This window comes from Molossus molossus, unplaced genomic scaffold, assembly GCF_014108415.1.
Source record: "Molossus molossus isolate mMolMol1 unplaced genomic scaffold, mMolMol1.p scaffold_m16_p_13, whole genome shotgun sequence".
Lineage (NCBI taxonomy): Eukaryota > Metazoa > Chordata > Mammalia > Chiroptera > Molossidae > Molossus > Molossus molossus.
Genome location: NW_023425348.1, coordinates 76000395 through 76008282, shown reverse-complemented (window position 1 = coordinate 76008282; position 7888 = coordinate 76000395).

Sequence of the window (7888 nt, the reverse complement as noted above, 5' to 3'; positions counted from 1 at the left end):
TGTGACTTATTTGCTTTTTTATATTATATCATGACATTAAAATGCATTCATATTTTGCATGAAGCATTAATTCAATAATATTCACTGCTGTATAATATTCAATTGAAAATATATCACAATTTATTGATAACTTCTGTCAATAGCCATTTGTGCCATTTCCATATTCATTACTATTATAAACAATAACACTATGGATATTTTATATATTTCTCATAGTATACAAATGCCAGAGTTTCTTTAAGTATATACTTGGAAGCATAATAACAGAGTCAAAGGATATTTGAATGTTCAAATGTAAAAGACAATGTCAAATTGTTTTTGAATTGCTTGTATCAACTATCAGCTTTTAAGAAATTCATATGATCGCTAAGATTTTGCATTGTTTCATTTAAGTTTTTCAGTTGAATAGATATAAAATGCTTATTAATAAAGTTAAACAATTCTTCATATGTTCAACAGCCATGAGTATTTTCTCTTCTGTGAATGGCTTGCTAGTATCTGTGTGTATTTTCTATTGACTTGTTTATATGTATCTTGTTTATTTGTGGAAGTACTAATCAATATCTATGTCCATTGATATCTGTATCAGTTATATGAACTACAGTGTCTTCTGCAATTAATGGTTTATCGTTGCATTTCCTTTACTGAACTTCGATTAATGAAAGTTTTAAGTTTATTTTTTAAAAATATATTAACATTTTCTTTTTGTGATTAGCTAATTGTGTATCTTGATTAAGAATTCTTACTTATAGCCCTGGCTCATTTTGCTCAGTGGTTAGAGCATCAGCTCACGGACCAGAGAGTCCTGCGGTCGGTCCTGCTAAGGGCACGAGCCTCGATTGCAGTTTGTCCCCAGCCTGGTTGGGGTCGTGTGGGTGGCAGCCACTCGATGTGTCTCTCTCACATTGATGTTTCTCTCTCTCACTTCCTCCCTCTCTCTCTGCCACTCTATCTGAGGATAAACGCAAAAAAAAAAAAAATGTCCTCGGGTGAGGATAAAAAAAAAGAATTCTTACTTATAGCAATATAACAATATGTTCTTTAAAATATATCTGTTGTGCCCTGGTCGGTATGGCTCAGTGGTTAGAGTATCAGCCTATGGACCAAAGTCACGGGTTCTATTCTGGCCAAGGGCACGTACCTCAGTTGCAGTTCATCCCCAGCCCTGGTATAGTCATGCAGGAGGCAACCAATCGATGTGTCTCTCTCACATCAATGCTCTCTCTCTCTCTCCCTGCCCCCCTTCTCCCTCTCTTCTATTCGAAAGATAATTGGAAAAAATATACTCAGGTGAGGATTTAAAAAATAATAAATAAATAAAGATCTGTTGCTTAGGTTTCATCAAGGTCATTAAAGCAATTCAATGCTGAAAGGAGGTATTTTTAACCAATAGTGTTGAGACGATGTCATATTTAAAAAGAACAACTTACACTCTTATTTTATATTATAAGACTTAATTATTTTTGAGATGTATCATAGACCTATATATAAAAGCTAAAGCTATGTGTCTTCTGGAAGAAAACAGGATAATATTTCCACAATGTGGTGGTAAGCACACATTTCTTAGAACACAGAAAGCACTAACTCTAGAAGGAAAATAATGTTAAAATGACAATGATTACATTATGATAATGAAAAGAAACTTCTGAAATAAAGACATAAAGATTTTTCTAATTTGCCAATCTGTATTTTTCCAAGTGGCAAACCAAACAGCTGAGCAATTGCCAATAGCCCAGATCCAGTAAAACTTTAAGAGGGCCAGATGTGTGACCTTGAATCCTGCCCACTGAGCAGAGCATGCGTGCCCATGTTAGTTCTGCAGAGCTGGTGCTGAGTTTGAACAGGTGCACCATCCCAGGTTACATGAATCATCTGTGAAACAGGCTCATGCATTCAGAGGAACCTCCCCAAACCCAGGGCCCCATTGAGCCAGCAGATTTGCTTCAGGCAGTAGAAAGAAAGGCCAAGGTTCCTGAAGAGCCTTTGTTGGGACTTTTTCACATAAAGCCAAGATGGGTAAGGAGCAAGACCAGGTAGACTGACGAACATGCCACTTCCACTTCACAAGTGCATTTGGTGGCACTTCCCATCTTGAGTTAAGCCACACCAAAGTGGGACTATAGGGCTAACGAGGGTGAGACCTCTTGGGTCAGGCATCCATCTCAATAAGGCCACAGGTGCCATCTAGTAGTTGTTTTCTAAAAGGGATGCATTCCTAGCAGGCTAGGGAGGTGGTAAGTCGAACACCAAAAGGAGGCCTTAGGCTGGAAGCTGACACCCTTCGCTAGAGGCTCCCCTCAGCAAAATCAAAGTAAGTAAGTAAAGACAACTCCCCAAATGTCGCTCAATGTGATCCTCAGGGTCATGGGGTTCCAAATGCAAACAGCATGCCACAGCTTGCTGAATAGTTTCCAATGGAGCCTTTGGTTTGGTCTCCACCCAGAGGATGCTGATTTGCAGTTAGCCAATATAAGGGACCAGGCAGAATGCCCAAATAAGAGATAACTGTCTCCAAATAAAATTCTCAGTCTCCTTTTTGGAAATGTCATTGGATGAAGAGAAAATGACTTGCCCTGAATGTCAGAGGAACCGAGAACTTTGAACCCATCCACATACTCCCAAGAAATTTTACTTGGTAAGCAGGGCTCCTGGATTTTGTCAGAGTTTATCAACCAGTCCTACTGATCGAGGAATGATAATACTGCAGTCAGGACTTTGGGCATTGAGGCTCTGACTTGCCAACTAACAGGGTATCATCTATATTTCAAAAACTGCAAAATAGAATGTAGAGCCCTGGCCGGCTTGGCTCAGCAGTTGGAGCATTTGCCTGTGGACCAGGGAGTCCCGGGTTCGGTTCTGGCCAAGGGCACATACCTAGGTTGCAGTTTGTCCCTAGCCCTAGTTGGGGTCATGTGGGTGGCAACCAATGGATGTGTCTCTCTCACACATTGATGTTTCTCTTTCTCTCTCGTGCGCGTGCACTCTGTTTGAAGATAAATGTAAAAACATCCTCAGTTGAGGATTAAAAAAAAGAAGAACACAGAGGCATTCACATTAAATCCTGACCTAGCCATAGGTGGCAAAGGGCAGGAGCTTACATAACCCTGGGGAAGTATTGCAAATGTATATTAGGGTTCTTGGGAATAGGGGGGAAAAAAGGTGTTGGCAATATCTAAGACAATGTGTCCAGTGCCATTAATTCATTCAACAGATTTAATGACCATCACAGTATCTTTACAGTTACAGTATCTGCAACTGGAACTATGGAAGAAATAAATGAATCCAACTGGTTAACTTGTGCAGGACTTCAGCTCTTAGTTTTACAACTGCCCATACAGGATAGTTGTATTGAGATATTACATTTCTTACTATCTGTGATTCATTGTTCTTAATCAAGGTAGTGATGTCCCTCTCTCATCCTCAGATACTACATCGTTTGCATTGCAGCACCCCCATGGCGACAAGGAGACGGGCCAAGCAGTGACCTTTGTCTGTCCCTAGCAGCACTCTTCAAGCCACAGTCCCTGACCCAACCAACCCCCCACCTTGACTTTATAAACATTCATAGTGTAAGCATGGAAACATCAATATACATACTAGCTGAGCAGTGGAACCACAAATAACATTACATACGCCTATTTATGACGGGTCCTTTTTCAGCCCTGTAACCCAATCTAGGACAGCACACACCTGCATTCTAGTCAGTGCCTCACTATGGTTTCCAAAGGCTGTTTGTTTGTTGGCTTGCTTGTGTCTTAGGGAAATCTCTCTGAGAGGGCCATTATAGCATCCAGGACCCTCTGCACAAACAAACAAAACCTCTAAGAACTTTCAGTTTCACGTCCGACGGGTCTATGGTGGCACGGCAGACTGCAGATGACACTCCACGGCTGACATTCTTTCTTACTAAGTGGAATACACCTCCATCCTCTAGTCCAGCGGTTCTCAACCTGTGGGTCGCAACCCCTTTGGGGGTTGAACGACCCTTTCACAGGGGTCACCTAAGACCATCGGAAAACACATATTTCTGATGATCTCAGGAACCAAGACACCGCTCCTCTATCCGTCTCCAGGCGGGTCCGCCCACATGCAGATACGCCCACACACAACAGGAGGAGCTGTATGAAAGGGTCGCAGCATTCGGAAGGCTGAGAACCCCTGCCTAGTCTTACAAGGAACCAGCCAAGACCTGGCAGTCGGCCTGGTGTACACCCAGCAGCTGTGAATAACCCTCCTTCACTGTCGGCATTGCTGCCTGACTTTGTGTATACAGTCTACAGTGGGAGGGGCAGGGGAGGGCTTCTGCCATCTAATACAACTCTTCGTACTAATGGTCGTAGTGGATAGACAAGAGGAGGAATGCCAAATTAGTGAGGACGCTGTCCTAACTGGAAGGGAGTTCAAGCAGTCAGGGCACCCCTTGGGCTGTTGTCCTTATCCAGTCAGCCTGCAAACATCTCACTCATGTCTCCTTATCAACACATCTCTTAACCATACAACTCGATCAGCATGTTTGCTGCTGATCCCAACATCCTTCCCTCACATCTACAACAGTCTTCCTCTTTCCTTGACCAGTCATCCATGTTTTTCCAACATCTAATCTTTGTCACCAAACTACCAAGAACTATAAAGGGTATGAGATGTGACCCTATTTCAAGGTGACCGCTAAGTCTGTCACAGTTTCATAGATTCCAGAAGAAAACACAAGTCTCCTGGGTCAGGGACAAAGGATAGGTAATTATCTACAGCAATGGCAGGAGCCAGAGTATTAGCATTTGAGTCACTTCCCTGATCCCCAATTCCCACAGAGTTCTAAGATAATCAGGTGACCCCACACGTGCACTGGGGTGTGTTGGAAGAAAGGGACCCTGAGCTTAGAGAACCTGAATCTTAAATAATGGACAGTAAGTATTTGTCCTGGAGAGAGGCATTTTCTTTATTATACTGGACAGTAAGCAAACCCACCCTTTGACCCAGAGGTAGATACTATCTCCATTTTCAAAGGCTTTTCTATGTGCACACTGACAAGGTAGACCAGAACAAAGGTGGTCAGTACTTCTCACAAAACATGACAAAAATGTGAGAGGACTGTGGAGAGCTGTCACCCAACACTTAAATAAAACTGCCTCATCTTAAAAAGTTAACATTTACCTATCATGTAACCCAGCAATTCTACTCCTACGTATTTAGTTAGTGGAGATTAAACTGTAGGTACAAAAGCCTTCTTTTATCAAGCCCAGACAGTGTGGCTCAGTTGACTGAGCATCATCCCATGCACCAAGGGGTGGTCAGCTCAATTCCCAATCAGGACACATGCCCGGGTTGCAGACTCAGTCCCTGCTGGGGTGCATGCAGGAGGTGGCTGATTGATTTTTCTCTCTCATTGACATTTCTCTCTCTCTCTCTCCCTGTTCCTTTCTCTTTCTTTAAAAATCAATAAAAACATATACTTAAAAAAAAAAAAAAGGTTTGTTTCAAAATGGATATTCATTAAACAACTTAATTGTACATCAACAGGAGAATGAATAAACAGACTGTGGTATACTCATGTAATAGAGTACTACATAGCAATGGTTGTGGTTTTAAAATAGTCTTTGGAGTCAAAGAAACATAAAGGAATGTATACAATTCCATTTGTATGTATTTATAGAACAGGCAGAACTAATTTCAGGTGGTAGAATAAAGTCTGAGGTGGTTCGGAGGTTGCTAGAGAGGAACATGAAGGAACATATAAAATGATAACTATACAGGTAACAAAACAAAATTTTAGAGTTTCATCACAAATGAATGGCGTCCATGAGGAATTTAACTGAACACTGAGAGTAACTGATACTTAGTTTTATACAGCTGCTGCACCCTGACTTCTGTGAGGTGCAGGATTCAAGATAAGAAAATTGAGTCAAGAGCTTCATCTTTCAATGAGAAAACACAGAGAAATAAACATGTGGTTAATAAAAGGGATAGAATTTTACCTTAGATGTTAGAATCCAAGTTTACTGTATTTTGCGCCCCTTCCCCCCCCCATATTTTTTCTTCCCTGAGATGAAAAACAAAAAAAAAGTTTCAGAAACTTTATATCATCCAGGAGTATAGCCGGGGCTGAAGTAAACATGTACAAATTCACAGCTGCATGTTGTCCAAAATGCTGAGGTCATTTCAGAATGTGATTAAAATAACCATTGTCATGGTGAATAGACAAGACTATTACTTTCAAGGATCTGACTATTTACTGATTGCCTTCCATTTGTTTAAGTTTCTCAAATCATACCTGATCGGATACGGACTGAAAATCTAGTGTTGGATGTTGATGTTATGCAAAATAATTCACACATTTTATCTCAAAACCTTCATGGCAAATGCCCCTCTATAGGTGCTTTTTATATGCTTCAAGAATTTAAGTAGCCTCCTAAAATCTATATAACCAGCAAGTCAACGGCCATTAGGCACTGTGATCCACTTAATAACTAGCAACAAAGCAGAGAGGCAATACTACCAAGGTCACAGAAAGCACAAGGCATGTGAGTGACAGCTTTACTTTAGTTGATTACCATCAACAGACCTTGACTTTTGCTTTACTTTTATAAACTGGAGCTTTATTCATTCTGAAATGTGCTTCCACTTAAGCATCTGTAGATACCAACAATGAGTGGGGTTGTACAATGGGAGTAAAACCTAAGGATTGCCCTTACTATTCTACCATTTATTAATTTTTGTGAAGGAAAAATCAGAATAAGTAGGATGTTTGATATAATTTTCATGCTAATATCCTATTCCTATGCATTCCTTTAATTTCTTAACTGGTATATGTATTTGGATCTGATTTTTTATTTACTGAGGTTGATCGCTTAGTATATTAAGAGATAAATATTGACAGATGTCTCGGGAAGCTAATGAAACATGGCATTTTCAAAGTTTGTAGCAATCCCAAGTTCACCACGTTTGATATTCAGTCTTAATTATTCTACAGAAATAGAAAAAGTGAATGCAGTATATCTTGCTTTCTATCCATATAACCACTTTATTTCTTTATAAATACTTTCTTTAAAAATCACTGTTGGAAAGAAAACAGGGAGATATTCTCTTAAAATCACTTAAAAAACCTTTATAAGATTTTAAACAATTCAAAGTGAAAATTCCTCAAATGTCAACTTTAGCATAATTTTGCAGTAACTTTGAAAGTCATGCACTTTTATTATAGAATAATTGGAAAATAAATAAGTTAAAAAGATAAGTATAGGTTCTACGACTATTTTTTGTGGTCAAAGTTTTATTTAATTGTATTTATTTTGGCCTTTTTTTTATTAAGGTAGATAATTTTTATAATCTTAAAACTAAAAATGGTGATCAGTCAATATGTAGAAAATAATATCCCATGTCTATATCCATATAAACAATGAACTGAACATACATTAAATTTGAATGCTTTAAAAATGTTTCAGTATTTTTTTTTATTCTCACCCAAGGACATTTTACCATTGTTTTGTTCAGATAGAGTGGGAGGGAGAGTGAGGAAGAGAGAGAGAGAGAGAAACATCGACATGAAAGGGACACATCGAGTGGCTGCCACCCACACAACCCAACCAGGGCCGGGGACAAACTGCAACTGAGGTATGTGCCCTTAGCGGGAACTGAACCAGGTCTCTCTGGACTGCAGGCTGACGCTCTAACCGCTGAGCCAAACCCGCCAGGGCTGTTTCAGTATTCTTAAATAGCATGGATCAATATTCAGATTTCATTATAATATTGAAATAAGAACATTTACATCACTGAAAAAAAATTATTACTTACAAGCAAACATTGATTCTCAAAGTCTAGGTCCTAAGACAATTTGTATGTATATTCCAAATTAGACTACACTTGTATACAGATAAAAAAAATATATACTACC